This window comes from Mirounga angustirostris, unplaced genomic scaffold (assembly GCF_029215605.1).
Source record: "Mirounga angustirostris isolate CCGP_5_RB_7025 unplaced genomic scaffold, mMirAng1.0.hap1 SCAF_5, whole genome shotgun sequence".
In the NCBI taxonomy this organism is placed as follows: Eukaryota; Metazoa; Chordata; class Mammalia; order Carnivora; family Phocidae; genus Mirounga; species Mirounga angustirostris.
In genome coordinates this window covers 108837122-108857364 of record NW_026991713.1, presented here as the reverse complement: position 1 = coordinate 108857364, position 20243 = coordinate 108837122, and the positions used below count along the sequence as shown (strand labels likewise).

Below are 20243 nucleotides of genomic sequence, written 5' to 3'. Positions count from 1 at the left end.
TCTTACCTTTATTATTTCCTTACTTCAGCTATGTTTGGGCTTAATTTGTTCTAGTTCTTTGAGGTGCAATATTAGATCATTTGTTATCTCCCTAATTTCTTAAACATGGGTATAATTTTATGCAGATTTTTTTGATAAATGCAGTACAGTACATATATGTATTTTCCTTATGATACCTAAAAGTTTTTAAATTCCAGTTAGTTAACTTACAGTATAATATTAGTTTCAGATGTACAATATAGTGATTCATACATCATCTAGTGTTCATCACAAGTGCTCTCCTTAATCCCTATCACCTATTCACCTGCCCACTGCCCTCTGGTAACCATCAGTTTGCCCTCTATAGGTAAGAGTCTTTTTCTTGGTTTTCCTCTTGCTCTCTTTTCCCCTTTGCTTGTTTGTTTTGTTTCTTAAATTTCTCATGTGAGTGAAGTCATATGGTATTTGTTTTTCTTTCTCGGATTTATTTTGCTTAGCATAATACTCTCTAGATCTATCAATGTCCTTGAAATGGCAAGATTTCATTCTTTTTTACGGCTGAATAATATTCCATGGTGTGTGTGTGTGTGTGTGTGTGTACACATATATTACATTTTCTTTATCCATTTATCAGTTGATGGACACTTGGACTATTTCCATAGTTTGGCTATTGTAGATAATGCTGCTGTCTCTTAAGTCCAGTTGGTCCACTGTGTCATTCAAAGCCATTGCTTCCTTTTCGATTTTCTGTTTAGATTAGCATAATATAATAAAAAAAAAAACAAAGCCATTGCTTCCTTTTTTATTTTCTGTTTAGATGATCTGTCCATTGATATAAGTGGGGGCTTAAAATCCCCTACTTTTATTATAATATTATTATTAGTTCCTTTACATTTGGTATTAACTGTTTTATGTATTTGGGTGCTCCTATGTTGAGGGTGTAAATATTTACAATTGTTAGATCTTCTTGTTGGATTGTTCCTTTTTATAATTACTGTCCTTTTTTGTCTCTTGTTACAGTATTTTAAAGTCTATTTTGTCTGATATAAATATTGCAACTCAAGCATTCTTTTGACATCCATTTGCATGATAGATTTTTTTTTTTCCATCCCCTCACTTTCAATCTGCAATTATCTTTAGGTCTAAAATGAGTCTCTTCTAGGCAGCATATATTTGGGTCTTGTTTGGTTTTGTTTGTTTTTTTTTTCATCCATTCTGTCACTCTGGGTCTTTTGGTTAGTGTGTTTGGTCCATTTACATTCAAAATCATTGTATTTGTATTTTGTATTTGTATTTATTGTTATTTTGTGGTTGTTTATGTAGTTTTTCTCTGATCCTTTCTTCTCTTGCTCTCTTTCATGGTTTGCTGGTTTACTTTAATGATATACTTGGGTTCCCTTCTCTTTATTCTTTGCATATATATTAGTGTTCTTTTTTGGATTTAAAATAAGCAGTATATTAATTAAAGACTTTTTTTTTTTTACAATACAGGCAGTTTTTTAAAACTTAGTGGAATTTTTTTCATTTTTAAAAAATATTTTTTATAATTTCAAAATTAATTTTGGCAGTCATGGGAAAGGGTAGAGGTGCTTATTTCAGGGTCTCTGATTAGTGCCTTCTATCTAGTCCAGTCAGGTAAGTAAAGGTTCATGAGGGATACATTTTAAAGATGATGAAAATAACATTAGCCTGGGATCATACCATCTAAATAAAAGAAAGTTCAAGGACCAAGATATATAATTAGACTATACTCATAAGATCCTACTCTTAGTAATAGAAATACCTAGTATATGCAATATAAAATAATTCTTACCATTTATTTAACACCTATCATTTGCCAGGCACAGTGCTAAGTGCTTTATAAACGTGATTTCTAATTCTAAAAACCATCCTTAGATAGATGGTTAAAGCTGTTTTTGAAACAGAAGAAGAAAATCAAACTTATTAAAATTTAATAACTCCTATAAGGCCATACAGCTGGTAGGTGTTAGAACTGGGGTTTGACTCCAAACCTACTGTATAGAAAATTAGCAGAACAAGTTGCTGTTATTATTATTTTTAAAGATTTTATGTATGTATGTGTATGTATGTATGTATGTATGTATGTATGTATGTATGTATTTAGCCTGAGCAGGGGAGGGGCTGAAGGAGAGGGAGAGAGAGATCTCAAGCAACTCTGGGCTGAATACAGAGCCTTATGCAGGGCTCAGTCTCAGGATACTGAGATCATGACCTGAATTGAAATCAAGAGTCAGACACTTAACCAGCTGAGCCACCCAGGTGCCCCTGCTGCTATTATTATTTTATCCAAATTTCATTTGTAAAATCCCATACATGGCCTACCTTTCTGATATGGCAATATGTAATTTTCATCATATTAATAAATAATGAAGGAAATCCATTGTATTCTTATTATGAGTTTGGAAAACAGTGTTGTTACAGATAACAGTAAGCTATTCTTTTTTAAAATTTTTATTTTTTATTTAAATTCAATTAGCCAAGGTATAGTACATCAATAATAAGCTATTCTTGTCCTGAGTTCCAGTGATTTAGAACCTGTTACTCAAGACCAAAAGCTCTCTGATTCAAATATAAAACACAGTATTCTATTTAGTCACAAACACAAAGATCTAAAATGCCATTTTTGAGCCATTTCTGCATAACAGTCCAGCCTACATTCATCCCTTCTAGAGATAATATTAAACTAAGAAGTCCTTGAAGAATTTACATTGTTAACAGAATTCAACATTACCCTAGAGCATACACAGATACAGGAAACAAAGCAAGGTCTTTCCATATAGCATAAGTCCTTACAATGATTTTGTCTTAAGTCAGTGTCTCTTCATGCCGCACATATTCCCCAATGTCTGTGATGAAATACCAGAATCACCATGGAATCTACTTTCCTTCAGTCTTGTGCAGACTTTGCTGCCACCCCAAAATTCAAAGGGATGTCTGTCATGGAGTACACCACCTCTCCTTGGTACTGAAAATTATTTTCAATGATTCAACCCAGTCTGGATTTCAACACATTTTTCCCATACAGGAAGGACTGCTCTGCTCCAGGCTTTATTCACACTTCATACTTGGCATAGGGTGCAAGATAATCCAGAATTGTGACGTGCAACTGGATTTTGTGAGTCTTAGTGAGGTATTCCATGACACCAGCTTTTCCCTAGAGATGTTGGTGGCCAACTTCAGAATCTTCTCATTCATATAGTACCCCTAGTCATTGTGTAGCCTGAAACAGTAGTTGCCATTGGGCCTGTTGACCAGGAGCTGAAGATTCTCCCAAATGTATTTCGCTATCATCTCAAACATTATGTGGTCTCTTTTTCAATCAAAGGCTGCATTTTCCCACTGGGTTGCAACACTGAATCTACATGACTCAGTGGCCAGAAACAGAACTATTAGCGGTTTTTGACTAGTGGTTAGAACATCTTCTGTATGTAGACATCTATATTAAGTTGATGGCCACATAAGTTTGAACCCATTCTTTACTCCTCTCCCACCCACATTTTAGATGTATGGAGTCATATTTTACATTATTTTGTTAACCCCTTGACTGATTTTTTTTTACAGAAAGCTTATTTTAACAGATTTTGTTTTCTACTTTTCATACTCTTATTTATGGTCTTTCCTTTCCACTCAAAGAGTCCTCTTTAATATTTCTTGTAGGGCTGGTTTAGTGGTCATGAACTGTCATGAACAGTTTGTCTGAGAAACTCTATCTCTTCTTCTATTCTGAATAATAGCCTGGCTGGAGGGGGTGGGGCTTGGTGTAAGAAAAGTTAAGTAGTGAATGCCTGCAGTGCTGGTTCTCACAAGTGGCAGTGTGTTTATGCTAGGAGGTGGGGGATGAGGCAAATGGCATCTGCCAGCTCCTTTGTTCCCAGAGAAGTCCCTCAGCAAACTCAGATCAGTAACTAACTCTCCCTCCCATAAGCTCTTAGTACCTTTCAAACTGTTGCTACCAAGCTGTATGTCCAGGGGCTGTTTGCTAAGCTGGATGTTTAAAGATGGGACTCAGCCTCTAGTTGCCCTCCAAGCTCTCCTAGAGCCCAGCCTGCTGATTTTTAAAATTCCAGGCTTTAAGTCCCACTGGTTTCCAGCAGCTCATGTGTGGGCTTTCAGATGGAGTTTACAATGCATCAGTGGGAATTGAATACATTTTATGCCCTCTGAGAATCCTTTCTGCCGCTCTTGTGATCTCTTCCTTTTCGTCATCATGGACCTCCTTCCTCACTACTATGTATACTGTAAGAAAGAACTGATTCTCTTTGGTAGTGTTCCAGACAGCCGGGGGATCTCAAGTGCCCCCACTGTCTAGTAACTACCATTATCTTTTCTTCTATTCCCTTATCTTCTCATCTCTGTTTTTATGAGTTTGACTTTTTAAAAACTTCTACATATAAGTGAAACCATATAGTATTTGTCTTTGTCTGGCTTATTTCACTTGCCATTCTGACTCCAAACTCATCCAGGTTGTCACAAATGACAAGATATCCTTCTTTCCAGTGATTGAATATTCCATTGTATGCCTATACTACATCTACTTTATCTACTGAGGGACACTTGGGTTCTTTCCATGTCTTCGCTATTGTGAATATGCTGGAGTGACCATGGGTGTGAAGATGTCTTTTTGAAATACTTATTTCAATCACTTTGGATATATGCCTGGGAATGAGAATGCTGGATGATATGGTAGTTCTATTTTTAGTTTTTTGAGGACCTTGCATACTATTCGCTGTAATGACTGTACCAGCTTCCATTCCTATCAACAGTTTAAAAGTGTTGTCTTTCTCCACATCTTTGCCAACACTTAAATCTTATCCTTTTGACAATGTGCATTCTAAAAGGTAATATCTTGTTGTGGTTTGATTTTTATTTATTGGATGATGTTGAGTACCTTTTTTATTATTCAAATTCAATTAGCCAACATATACTATATCTACCGTTTTTGATGTAGTGTTCAATGATTCATCAGCTGTGTGCAACACCCAGTGCTCATCACATCATGTGCCCTCCTTAATGCCCATCACCCAGTTACCCCATCCCTCACCCCCCTCCCCTTCAGCAACCCTCAGTTTGTTTCCCATACTTAAGAATCTCTCATGGTTTGTCTCCTTCTCTGATTTCTTCCCATTCAGTTTTCCCTCCCTTCCCTTGTGGTCCTCTGCACTGTTTCTTATATTCTACATATGAGTGAAACCATATGATAATTGTCTTTCTCCAATTGACTTATTTCACTTAGCATAATACCCTGAAGTTTCATCAAAGTCAATGTAAATGGTAAGTATTCACCCTTTCTGATGACTGAATAATATTCCATTGTATATATGAACCACATCTTTATTCATTCATCTGTTGAAGGGCATCTTGGCTCCTTCCACAGTTTGGCTATCATGGACATTGCTGCTATGACCATTGGGGTGCATGTGCCACTTCTTTTCACTACATCTGTGTCTTTGGGGTAAATACCCAGTAGTGCAATTGCTGGGTCATAGGGTCTCTATTTTTTTTTTTAAGATTTTATTTATTTGACAGAGAGACACAGCAAGAGAGGGAACACAAGCAGGGGGAGTAGGAGAGGAAAAGCAGGCTTCCTGCAGAGCAGGGAGCCTGATGCAGGGCTCGATCCCAGGACCCTGTGATAATGACCTGAGCCAAAGGCAGATGCTTAATGACTGAGCCACCCAGGTGCCCCTCATAGGGTCTCTATTTTTAATTTTTTGAGGAACCTCCACACTGTTTTCCAAAGTGGCTGTACCAACTTGCATTCCCACCAACAGTGTAAAACGGTTCCCCTTTCTCCACATCCTTGCCAACATTTATTGTTCCCTGTCTTGTTAATTTTAGCCATTCTGACTGGTGTAAGGTGGTATCTCATTGTGGTTTTGATTTGTATTTCCCTGAAGCCAAGTGATATGGAGCATTTGTTCGTGTCTGTTGGTCATTTGTATGTCTTCTTTGGAGAAGTGTCTGTTCATGTCTTCTGCCCATTTCTTGACTGGAATACTTGTTTTTGGGGTGTTGAGTTTGAGAAGTTCTTTATAGAACTTGGATACCAGCCCTTTATCTGTTATGTCATTTGCAAATATCTTCTCCCATTCTGTAGGTTGCCTTTTAGTTTTGTTGATTTGTTTTCTTTGCTGTGCAGAGTCTTTTTTTTTTTTTTAAAGATTTTATTTATTTATTTGAGAGAGAGAGAGAATGAGAGAGAGCACATGAGAGGGGTTAGAGTCAGAGGGAGAAGCAGACTCCCTGCCGAGCGGGGAGCCCGATGCGGGACTCGATCCAGGGACTCCAGGATCATGACCTGAGCCGAAGGCAGTCGCCCAACCGACTGAGCCACCCAGGCGCCCATGTGCAGAGTCTTTTTACCTTGATGAAGTCCCAAGAGTTCATTTTTTATTTTGTTGCCCTTGCCTTGAGAGACGTATCTTGTAAGAAGTTGCTGCAGCTGAGGTCGAAGAGTTTACTGCCTATGTTCTTCTCTAGGATTTTGATGGATTCCTGTCTCACACTGAAGTCATTCATCCATTTTCAGTTTATCTTTGTGTATGGTGTAAGAGAATGATCCAGTTTCATTCTGAATGTGGCTGACCAATTTTCCCAGCATCATTTATTTAAGAGACTGTCCTTTTTCCATTGGATACTCTTTCCTGCTTGGTCGAAGATTAGTTGACCATAGAGTTGAGGGTTCACATCTGGGCTCTCTATTCTGTTCCATTGGTCTATATGTCTGTTTTTGTGCCAGTACCATGCTGTCTTGGTGGTCAGACCTTTATAGTATAGCTTGAAATCAGGCAGCGTGATGCCCCCAACTTTGTTTTTCTCTTTCAACATTTCCTTGGCAATTTGGGGTCCTTTCCCTTTTCTTTTGATAAGTCTGGACACAGGTTTATCGATCTTATTAATTCCTTTAAAGAACCAGCTTCTAGATTCATTGATCTGTTCTACTGTTTGTTTTGTTTTGTTTTTTGTTTTTTGTTTTGTTTTGGTTTTGGTTTCTATCTCATTGATTTCTGCTCTAATCTTTATTATTTCTCTTCTCCTGCTTGGTTTAGGCCTTATTTGCTGTTCTTTCTCCAGCTCCTTTAGGTGTAAAGTTAGCTTGTGCTTTTGGGATTTTTCTAATTTTTTGAGAGAGGTTTGGATGGCTATGTATTTCCCCCCTTAGGACCGCCTTTGCAGTATCCCACAGGTTTTGGACTGATGTGTTTTCATTCTCATTCATTTCCATGAATTTTTTTTAAGTTCTTTAATTTCCTAGGTGACCCATTCATTCTTTAGTAGGATGGTCTTTAACTTCCAGGTATTTGATTTCCTTCCAAATTTCCTCTTCTGATAGAGTTCCAGTTTCAAAGGACTGTTGTCTGAATATATGTAGGGAATAATCTCAATCTTTTGGTGTCAGTTCAGGCCTGATTTGTGACTCAGTATTTGGTCTATTCTGGAGAAAGTTCCATATGTACTCAAGAAGAATGAATATTCTGTTGTTTTAGAATGGAATGTTCTATATATCTGTGAAGTCCATCTGGTCCAGTGTGTCCTTCAAAGCCTTTGTTTCTTTGTTGATATTCTGCTTGGATGATCTGTCTATTGCTGTGAGTGGGGTGTTGAAGTCTCCTAATATTAATGTATTAATGTATTATTATCAATACGTTTCTTTACTTTGGTTATTCATTGGTTTATGTAGTTGGCTGCTTTCATTTGGGGACATAGGTATTTACAATTTTTAGATCTTCTTGTTGGATAGACCCTTTAAGTATGATATAGTATCAGTCTACATCTCTTACTACAGTCTTTGGTTTAAAATCTAATTTGTCTGATATGAGGATTCCTACCCCAGCTTTCGTTTGAGGTCCATTAGTATGGTAAATTGTTCTCCACTCCCTCACTTTCAGTCTGGAGGTGTCTTTAGGTCTAAAATGAGTCTCTTATAGACAGCATATGGATGATTCTTGCTTTTTTATCCAATCTGATACCGTGTGTGTTTGGTTGGAGCATTTAGCCCATTTACATTTGGAGTAACTATTGAAAGATATGAATTTGGTGCCATTGTATTACCTGTAAAGTCCCTGTTTCTGTAGATTGTCTTTGTTTCTTTCTGGTCTATGTGACTCTTGGGGTCTTTCTTTGCTTACAGTACCCCCCTTATTATTTCTTGCAGGGCTGGCTTGGTGGTCATATATTCTTTCAGTTTCTGTCTGTCTTGGAAGCTCTTTATCTCTTCTTCCATTCTGAATGACAGCCTTACTGGATAAAGTATTCTTGGCTGCATGTTCTTTTAATTTAGTACCCTGAATATGTCTTTCCAGTCCTTTCTGGCCTGCCAGGTTTCTGGGGGTAGGTCTGAGGCTATTCTGATATTCCTCCCTCTGTACGTATGTAAGGAACCTCCTCTTCCTAGCTGCTCTCAGGATAGCTTCTTTTTATCTAAGATTTGCAAGCTTCACCATTATATGTTAGGGTCTTGACCTATTTTTATTGATTTTGGAAGGGTTCCTCTCTGTCTCTTGGACATGAATGCTTGTTTCCTTCCCCAGATTAGGGAAATTCTCAGCTGTGATTTGCTCAAGTGTACCTTCTCGCCCTCTCTTTCCCCACCTCCTCATGTACCCCATAATTCTGACATTGGTTCGTTTCATGTCATCATTGCTAGACACGTTTCTTCATGGGCTATTAGTTGTCTTTCTCTCTTTTACTCAGCTTCCTTCCTTTCCATCAGCCTGTCCTCTAGATCATTTATTTTCTCTTGTTCCTCATTTACCCCAGCTGTTAGAGCTGTTAGAGCATCCAATTTAGACTGTATCTCATTCATAGCATTTTTAAGTTTGGCCTGATTGATCTCATTTCCACCCTTAGAGTTTCTGTATTGTCATTTATGCTTTTCTCAAGCCTATCTATTAACTTTATAATTGCTATCCTGAATTCCATCTCTGACATCTTATTTATATCCATATCTATTAGCTCTGTGGCAAAATACATTGCCTTTGGTTCTTTCTTTTGTTATGAATTTCTCCTTCTGGTCATTTTGCTCAGAGAAGGATGGGTAGCCAAATGAGAAGAGTCCAAAATATCAACCACAACCCAAGCAAAATACACCTTAGAAAAATCCAAGTGATTGGAAGCCACCACAGAAAAGCAAACAAAACTACAATGAAACAAAGCAATAAAAAGGGGGTGGGGAAGAAAGACTATAATAATATCACAGGGTGGCCAATGCAGGGTGATCCACTTGTTCCTGACTGAATTTTGGTCTCTCTGTTAGAAGACACTACATCTCAAAATTGCAAAGAAAGCAAAACTTATATATATATATATTTGAATAGAGTAAAAAAAGGACTAAACTGAAGCATATATCTATAAAATGTAGATGTAAAAAGTAAAAGTTAAAAAGCAATTTAAAAACATAAATTGGTAAAATAAGAATCTAGTTGAAATGGGAAAAAGGTAAAAAAAAAAAAAAGAAAAGAAAAAGAAGCAGAACATTTTAGACTGAAAGATAAAAGTCTTGAGAAAACACCTATAGCTCAATATACTATTTTCCCCTGGTGCTAGAGTTTTACAGTCTTGTGGGATCCATAAAGTTTTATTCCACCAGTTCTTCTAATCTGTCTTCTGGGGGAGGAGTCCTGCTGTGCGACCTCTCAGGTGTCTTTCCCTGGGTGGAGTTGCCCCACCCTTTGTCAGGGGTCTGGCCTCAGTGTAAACTTATCATATATCTGGCTTTTGTTCCCTGGAGGTTTTCTGTGCCTCTTCAGAGGATCAGAGCAAAAATGGCCAAGCCCAGATCTCTGGCCAAGCTGAGAGATCATGGTCCTCCCCTCTTCAATAAACCCTCTGGGACAAACAGTTTTCATTTTTGTGTGTGCCAAACCCCGCAGACTCTTTCCATGTGCACCTACTGCAGTCCATCTGGGGGGAGTCCCAGGGACCCGCAAGCACCCCTGCCCTTTGTGTCCTCAGGACTGCCAGTGGTTGTTGGCTTATGCAGGCATTCTGCTCTGCTGCTCCTGGGTCATGGCTGGGTGCCGGTCTACTGTCCTTTCGGGAACCACCACCACCCTGAGAGCTGTTGCCTGGTTGTGGACACAGCTGTTTTGCCCCTCCCAGGGAATGGTAAATGGCCCACGCATTCCAGTCCTTTTCACGGTGCTCAGGCAAAGAGTGGTCACCCGACTGGCCTGGCTCACAGTTTATGGCAACCCAAAATGCGAGTTCCCTCCTGGGCTCACTGACCATAACCAGTTTCCCTGCTCCACTGCTTGGGTACTCTATCAGTTCAGGCATTCCCATTCATTCTGTGTCTCCTGGGATGCTGAGACCACAGTGACCCACCTGGAATTCTGCCCCTTTCATCCCCTGAGCCCTTTTCAGTAAGGGATATCTCTCACTGGAGCGGATTTCTAAAGGTTCTAATTTTGTGCTCCAGTGTTATATCACTTTTCAATAGCCAGCATATGGAGTCTCCCTCCCCCCCTCCATTTATTTTCCCATCTCTCCCCACAGATTCACAACTCTGCACATCCTACCTTGCAAAAATCAGTTGCTTTTCTACTTGTAGAGTTCCAGATACATTTTCTTACCTCTCAGGCTGAATTTGTGGGCGTTCAGAATGGTTTGATAGTTAATCCAGCTAAATTCAAGGGACCAGATGAAACGAGGTCCCCTACTCTTCTGCCATCTTGCCTTTTTCTCCTGAGTACCTTTTCTCGTACCTCTTTATTTGTATGTCTACTTTGGAAAAATGTTTATTTCTGTTATTTCCCCCTTTTAAAATTGTGTTGTTATTTTGTTGTTGAGTTTCATGAGTTTTTTATATTTGGATATTAATCAAATATGAGGTATGAAAACACTTTTACCCATTCTGTAGATGGCCTTTTCATTTTGTTGACTTTCTTAGCATTTTGTTTGGGGCAGTCCTACTTGTTTATTTTGTATTTTTTTGTCTTTGCTTTTGGTGTCAAAGGAAAAAAAAAAAAAACATAGTCAAGTCCAATGTCAAGGAGATAACCTCCTTTGTTTTCTTCTATAAGTTTTACAGTTTTAGCTATTAACATCCAAACCTTTAATGTATTTTGAGTTGAATGTTGTATATGGTGTAAGATAAGGGTCTGGCTTCATTCTTTTTTTTTTTTTTAAGATTTTATTTATTTATTTGACAGAGAGAGACACAGCGAGAAAGGGAACACAAGCAGGGGGAGTGGGAGAGGGAGAAGCAGGCTTCCCACTGAGCAGGGAGCCTGATGCGGGGCTAGATCCCAGGACCCCGGGATCATGACCTGAGCCGAAGGCAGATGCTTAATGACTGAGCCACCCAGGCACCCCTTCATTCTTTAATTTGTGGTTACTTAATATTTAGCAAATACCATTTATTGCAGAGACTGTCCTTTCTCCATTGTATATCCTTGGCTACTTTGTTAAAAATTAATTGATAATATATGCATGGGCTTCTTCTGGGCTTTCTGTTCTGTTCACCAGTGTGTTACTTCAATGCCAATATCATGTTGTTTGGATTGCTATAGTTTTGTAATGTAGCTTGAATTTAAGAAGTGTGATGCCTCCAGCTTTATTCTTTCTCAAGATTCCTGTGTCTAGTCTAGGTCTTTTGTGGTTCCATACAAATATTAGGATTATTATTTCTATGTCTGTGATAAATGCCATTGGAATTTTGACAGGGATACATTGCATCTGAGGATCACTTTGGGCACAACAGACATTTAAAAATACTGAGTTTTTTCAATAAATGAACATTGAATATTTATAATTTTTTGTGTTTTTCAATTTCTTTCATCCAAGTTTTGTGGTTTCAGGGTACAGATATTTAACTTCCTTTGTTAAATTTATTCTTAAGTATTTTATTCTTTTTGATGCTACTGTAAATGGCAATGCTATTTATACTTCTTCAGATATTTTATTGCATAGAAATGCAGTGATTTTTGTATATTGCATTTGTATCCTCAGACTTTGCTGAATTTTTATATTCATTCTAACAGTTTGTTGGTGGAGTCTTTAGGATTTTCTGTATATGAGATCATATAATCCCAAACGGTAATATATATTTTTTTTCTTTTCCAGTGTACATGCCTTTTATTGATTTTTCTTACCTAATTGCTGTGGCAATGATTTCCAGTACTAAGTTGAATAAAAGTAGAAAAAAATGTGCATCCTTGTCTTGTTTTTGATCTTAGTGGAAAATCTGTCAGCTCTCTTTGGTGAATATGCTTAGCTTTGGTCTTGTCATTTATGGTCTTTATTATGTTAGTATATATTCCCTTTATGGTCATTTTGTTGGCAAATTTTTACCATGAAAGGATATTGAATTTATTCAGATGCTTTTAATGGATTTACTGATAACATCATATGGATTTTATCCTTCATCTTGTTAATGCATATCACATTTACTGATTTGCATATGTTGAACATTATTGGACTAAATCTCCCTTGGTGATGGTGTATGATCTTTTAATGTACTGTTTAATTTGTTTGCAAATATTTTGTTGAATATTTCTACACCTATGTTCATCAGGGATATTGGCCTGTAATGTTCTTTTCTTGTAGTGTCCTTTTCTGGTTTTGGTATCAGAGTAATGCTGGCCTTGTAAAATGAGTTTGGAAGTGTTCCTTTCTCTTCATTTTTGGAAAGAGTTTAAAAAGGATTAGTATAAATTCTTTTTAAAAATGTTTGGTAGAACTTACCAATGAAGCCATCTGGTACTAGACTTTTCTTTTTTGATTATTAATTCATCTCCTTCTCAGTAATTGATCTCATCAGATTTTCTTCTCTTTTCTTTTTTACAGATGTCATTTATTTATTTGAGAGGGAAGAGAGAGAGAGAGAGTGCACAGGTGGGGGGCAGAGGCAGAGGGATAGGAAGAAGCAGACTCCCACTGAGCAGGAAGCCTGATGCAAGGCTCAATCCCAGGACCCTGAGATCATGACCTGAGCCAAAGGCAGATGCTTAACTGACAGAGCCACCCTGGTGCCCCTGATCTCATCAGATTTTCTATTTTTTCATGATTCGGTCTTTGAAGGTCATATGTTTGTAGGAATTTATCCATTTCTTCTAGGTTGTCCAACTTATTGGTGTGTAATTGTTCATTGAAATCTTTTATTATCTTTTCCAAATTGGTGTTTTGTAATGTCTTCTGTGTCATTTCTTACTTTACTTGTTCTACTCCTCAAATGAGTGGCTGAATGGTAAAAACAAACAAAACCCAAATATATGTTTCCTGTAAGTGATTTGTTTCAGCTTTCAGGAAACATATGAACTGAAATAGAAGCAATGGAAAAAGATATTCCATGGAAATAGGAACCAAAACAGGGAAGTGACTATACTTATATTGAACAAAATAGACCTTAAGATAAAGAATGTGACAAGAGACAAAGAAGGTCATTATGTAGTAAAGATGATATAACATTTGTAAATATTTATGCACCTAACATAGGAGCAACAAAATATATATAAAACAAATACCAACTGATCAGAAAGGAGAAATGGAGACACAGTAAGAGTAGGTGACTACCTAGAATGAGTCATAAGGAAATAAAAATCTGAATGAACCAAAAATGAGTAAGGAGATTGAAGCAGTAATAAAAATCCTGAACCTAAGAAAAACCTAAGAACAGATGGCTTAACCGGTGAATTCTATTACACATTTAAAGAAAAATTAACGAAATCCATTTTAAACTCTTGTTAAAAATTGAAAAGTAGATAACACTTGTAAACTCATTTTAGGAGGCCAGCATTACCTGGACATCAGAGATAAAGACACTTTAAGCAAAGAAATATACTGACCAGAATCCCTGATGTATATAGGTGTAGTTTCTCAAGAAAATATTAGCAAACCACATTCAACAGGACATTAAAAAAAATAGTCAACATGATCAAGTGGATTTTTATGCTTAAGATGCAAAGATGGATCAACATAAGCAGAAAGTCTCAACCAAAAAACTGTTAGAACTAATATATAAATTTGGTAATGTTAAAGGACACAAAATCAAGATATAGAAGAGTGGCATTTCTATACAGCAACAATGAAATGAACTATTTGAAAGAGAAATTAAAAAAGATGTCATTTATCATAGCATTAAAAACTGCTTAGGAATAACTTTAACCAAGGAGATGAAAGACCTATACATTAAAAACTGTAAGACATTGAAGTAGACACACTTGGAAAGATATCCCATGTTCTTGTATTTGAAGAATTAATATTGTGAAAATGTCCATATTACCCAAAGTGATCTACAGATTCAGATCAATCCCAATCCAAATTCTAATGACAATTTCTACATAAATAGAAAAATTATCCTAAAATTTGTATGGAATCACAAAAGACCCCAAAGAACCAAAGCACTCCTGGGAAAGAACAAAAGTGCAAGCATCACACTATCAGATTTCAAGCTTTATTACAAAGCTATATTAATCAAAACAGTATGGTACTGGTATAAAAGCAGGCACATAGAGCAGTTGAATAGAATAGAGAGCCCAGACTTAAACCCATGCATATACAGTCAACTAATTTTTGACAAGGATGCCAAGAACTCACAATGGGGAAAGTATAATCTCTTTAATAAATGGTGTTGGTAAAACTGAATATCCACATGCAAACTAATGAAACTAGAGCCTATCTTACACTATTCACAAAAATTAACTTTAAATGGGTAAAAGACTTAAACATGAGATCTCACCATAAAACTCCTAGAAGAAAACTTAGGGAAAAGAACCTTGATATTGGTCTTAGTAATGATTTCTTGGATAAGACATCAAAAGGACAGGCAACAAAAACTAAAATAAATAAATGGGACTACATTAAAGGTTTCTGCACACTAAATGAAACAACCAATTGAAAAGAACCTACAGAATGAGGGAAAATATTCATAAACCATATATCTGATAAGAGATTAATATTAAAAAATATAAAGGACTCATATAACTCAAGAGTAAAAAAAAACACAATTTAAAATTGGGCAATGAATCTGAGTAGATAATTCTCAGAGATGTACAAATGTCCAATATGGGTATGAAAAGGTGCTCAACATCACTAATCAGAGAAATGCAAATGAAAACCACAATGAGATGTTACCTCACACCTGTTAGCATGGTTATAATAAAAAAAAGAAATTACAAATCTTGGCAAAGATGTGGAGAAAAGGGAACCCTTATATAATGTTGGTGGGACTATCAAATAGTACAGCCACTATGAAAAACAGTATGGTAGCTCCTCAAAAAATTAAAAATTGAATTTTTATGATGTGATCCAGCAGTCCTGCTCCTGGTTATATATCTGAAGAAATTAGTACTTCACACCTATGAGACTGTACACCCATGTCCATTGCAGCATTATTCAGAATTGCCAAGATATGGAAACAATCTAAATATTCTTCTATGGATGAATAAAGAAAATGTGAAAAAGATATAAAAAAGAAGGAAATCATACCTTTTATGAGTACATGGATGAAACTGGAGATCATTATGCCAAGTGAGGTAAACCAGAAAGAGAAAGACAAACACTATATGGTATCACTTTTATGTGGAATATAAAAAACAAACAAACAAAAACTCAACTTCATTGAAATAGAATTTTGGTTTCCAGGGGCTTGGGGAAGATGGAAATGAGTTGATATAGATCAAAGGGCAAAATATTTCAGCTGTAAGAAGAATACGTTCTGAGCATCTAATATACAGAATAGGGACTATAGTCAAAAATATAATATTGTATACTTGAAGTTGTTAAGAGTAGATCTTAAGCATTCTCACCAAAACAAACAAAAAACCACCACCCAGAGTTACCATTAGCATGTATGCGAGGTGATGGACATATTAATTATCTTGATCTTGGTAATCATTCTTCAATATATATGTATATCAAATGATCATGTTGTACATTTTAAGTAGATACAATTAAATTGTTAAAAAATGGTTGAGAAAAAAGAGGTCTCAGATGGTATATTCCAGGCAGAGAATTTTCTCAATGTATGATGTAGCCAGGCAGGCCTACAGTCATTGTTACTACTTTTAGCAGTGCAACTTAAATAAGATATTGTGTCACTTTGAAAATCGTAGACATGGTCTGCAGAGTTTTGTTGTCCTAATATTTGAAATAATAACACATCAGAGAAAAACTTGAGCTGTGTTGAAGCCTGACATTTGGAGTTTTTGTAAATTACTGAATCTAATCCCATCTCTAATCTATTGTGGACTATTTGTTAAGGGTCATACTTAATAAGAACATACTCATCAATAATTGCTTTATAGCAATTTACATTTATTTACATTTATATGTAAATGAATATGTATATGTAAATGAATTAAATTTCTTAAATATAAGACAGGGTGAATGAATAGGTAAAAAAAAAAAAAAAAGAGAGACACATCTAGGGGCGCCTGGGTGGCTCAGTTGGTTAAGCAACTGCCTTTGGCTCAGGTCATGATCCTGGAGTCCTGGGATCGAGTCCCACATCGGGCTCCCTGCTCAGCGGGGGGTCTGCTTCTCCCTCTGACCCTCTTCCCTCTCGTGCTCTCTGTCTCTCATTCTCTCTCTCTCAAATAAATAAATAAAATCTTTTAAAAAAAAAGAGAGACACATCTATATATTAGTTACAAGAGACTCCTTTCAGAAATAAAAACATAAAACAATGAATCATGGATCACTACATCAAAAATTAATGATGTGACTAACATAACATAATAAAATTAAATTAAATTAAAAAAGTATAAAAAAGAAATAAAACACACAGATGTAAGTGAAGAGATGAAAAAAGAAAGATGATGTAAACTATACCTATACCAGACAAAAAAGATTTTATTTTTTTAAAAGATTTTATTTATTTATTAGAGAGTGAGCACAAGTGGGGAGTAGAGGCAGCAGGAGGAGCAGCCTCCCCACTGAGTAGGGAGCTGGACATGGGGCTCAATCTCAGGACCCTGGGGTCATGACCTGAGCTGAAGGTAGATGCTTAACTGACTGAGCCACCCCGGTGCCCTGACAAAAAAAGATTTTAAAACAAAGATTGTCATAAAAGACAAAGAGGGATACTACATAATGATAAAAGGGTCAATCCAGCATGAAGATATTACATTTATAAGTATATATGAATTTAACACAGAAACATCAAAATATATAAAGCAAATATAAACAAGCTTAAACAGACAAATTGACAGCAATACAATAATAGTAGGAAACACTCCACTACATCAATGAATAGATTATCCAGAGAGAAAATCAGTAAGGATCAAGACAAGGATGTCCACTCTCCCTACTTTTATTCAACATAGTATTGGAAGTCCTAGCCATAGATATTAGGCAAGGAAAAGAAATAAAAAGCATCCAAATTAGAAAGGAAGAAGTAAAACCGTCACTATTTGCAGATTACATACTATATATGGAAAATGCTAAAGACTCCACCAAAAAATGATTAGAACTAATAAATTAATTCATTAAAGTTGCAAGATACAAAATTAATATACAGAAATACGTTGTGTTTCTCTATACACATTATGAAGTATCAGACAAATCAAGAAAACAATATTATATACAAGTACACCACAAAGAATAACATACCCAGGAATAAATTTAACCAAGGAGGTAAAAGACTATACACTGAAAACTACAGGAGGTTGAGGAAAGAAATTGAAGAAGAAAAAATTACTGGGGAGATATTCTGTGCTCATGAATTGGAAGAAATAATATTGTTAAAATGTCCATACTGCCCAGAGAAATCTGCAGATTCAGTGCAGTACCTATCAAAATTTTGATGTAATTTTCCACAGAACTAGAACAAATAATTCTAAAATCTTCAAGGAAATAAAAATGACCCTAAATGGCCAAAACAATCTTGAGTAAGAAGAAAAAAAACAGAGACATGGTGCTTCCTATGCTTAAACTATACCACAAAGTCTTTGCTTGAGGTGAGACATCCATCTTCTGCTTTCTGACATAGGTGCTTCTAGTGTTCTGGCCTTCTGACTCAGACTGAGATTTATACCACTGGCCATCCATTTCTCAGGTCTTCAGACTCAAACTCAATTATACCACTGGCTTTCCTGGTTCTCTAATTTGCAAATGGCAGATCATGGGACTTCTCAGCCTCCATAATCACAAAGATGGCAGAATAGGAGGACCCTGACCTCACATTATTCTACATTTACAATTAGATATCATCACGACCAGAGAGTGATCCAAAGACTGGCAGAACAAACTCCACAACTAAATATAGAGAAGAAGCTGTATCTGAAAGCTTAGGAAGGTAAAAAAGGCAGAGAATGGCTGCCCACAGGAGACAGGGAACTACAGGAGCAGAGAGGGCAGGTCAGGGATCTGACATCGGGAAGACTAATCCCCAAAATGTTTGGCTTTAAAAACTAGGGAGACTGAACTCTGAGTTTGTAAAACCAGTGGGACTTGGAGCCTGAAGCTTTAAAACCTGACTCAGCACTGGGTGAGTTGGGAGGGTAAGTGATAGCTGGATCATGGCCTTTAAAGAGAGAGTAGCCTGCATGCAGAGAGGTTACATAAAAACAGCAGTTTACACAATGTCAGGAACAAACAAGAGACAGCTCTATTAATACAGGTTTCAGAGTGTGTTGGGGGGCTTCTTTGAAAATGAGGGAGCTGGCAGGCACCATTTTCCTCCCCCAATCCCAAGCATAAACTCAGAGCCACCTTCAGTAGGTGGGGCTACATGGATACTTTTTGCCTTGACCCAGAGCTCAGGGAAAATTTTGTAAAAGCTGTGCGTGCACCCAGACCAGTTGCCAGGTGTACAGTTGCTACCACATGACTGGCCCAAATGCCACATCATGAAGTCATATGCCCCCAGTCACCATTGTGCACTGGGCCCACCATGTGCAGCCATCATCACAGACCACACCCAGCCTTGCATCCTTGGTGGCTCCAGCACACAGCCCCCAGCTTCCACAGCACTTTGGGGGATCTGGCATAGATCTAGTGGCCCAACACAAAATATGCTAACATGGCTGCCCTGCTCCCAAGTTCCCTGGTGGGCATGCCCCCTCAGAGCTGGCCTGCCTGGGGTCCAACTAACACTATAGAGAAAAACACAGCCCACAACAGGCAGAGAGTCAGTGCAGATGACTGCACTGAAAGGAACAATGACTCAGACATAACAATGGGGCATAAGCATCACATATAGAATACTTTCCTGAGTGCCAATTTCTAGTGAACTGGGGACACTGCACTGGAGGGCACTCCAGGACCTCCTTTTTATAGCCACAACTTTCAAAAGCAGAAGACACAGTCACTTTCTTAACACATAGAAACAGACCCAGAGAGGCACACAAAATGAAGAGACATTTATCCCAAATGAAAAAAAACAGGAGAAGGTCACAGCCAGAGAGCTAAGTGAAATAAATATAAGTAACATGCTGAATAGAGAATTTAAAGCAATGATCATAGGATACTCACTGGACTTGAGAAGATAATGGAAGACATGAGTGAGACCCTTAACACAGAGATAAGGAATAACAGCAGAGATAAAGGGCTCAATAAATGAAATGAGGAACACCCTTGATGGAATGAACAGCATGATGGAAGAAGAAGGGAAATAGATTAGTGACCAAGAAGACAGAGTAATGGAAAGTAGTTAAGCTACACAAAACAGAGAAAAAACAATTACATAAAAAGAGAAAAGACTTATGGAACTCAGTGACTCCATCAAATGTAATAGCATTTATAATGTGGGAGTCCCAGAAGAAGAAGAGAAAAAAAGGAGCAGAAAATTTATTTGAAGAAATAATAGCTAAAAACTTCTTTAATCTGGGGAAGGAAACAAATAGCCAGATCCAGGAGGGATGAAGAACTCACAACAAAATAAACAAAAGCAGACACATAACAGGACATATTGTAATTACATTTACAAAATACAGGGATAAAGAAAAAAAATCTTAAAAAGCAACAAGACAAAAGAAGTCAGTAACTTACAAGAGAAAAACCCCTAAGGCCAGCAGAAGATTTTTCAAAAGAAACTTGGAAAGCCAGAGGGAGTGGCATGACATATTCAAAGTGTTGACTGGGAAAAATCTGCAGCCACAAATACTATACCCAGCAAGGCTATCACTCAGAATAGGAAGAGAGATAGTTTCTCAGACAAACTAAAGGAGTTCATGACCACTAAACCAGCCCTCAAGAAATATTAAAGGGGACTCTGAGTGGGAAGAAGAGACCAAAAGGGACAAAAAAGGTTGGAAACAGAAAAGCAGTAAAAATGAATATTTCTGTAAAAAATGAATCAA

At 37.1% G+C, this 20243-nt stretch overlaps 1 pseudogene; it reads right to left on the bottom strand.

Annotated features, from left to right (window-relative positions):
* Positions 1–2805: 2805 nt before the first annotated feature.
* LOC123841757 (60S ribosome subunit biogenesis protein NIP7 homolog) lies at positions 2806–3332 on the bottom strand (annotated as a pseudogene).
* Positions 3333–20243: the final 16911 nt, after the last annotated feature.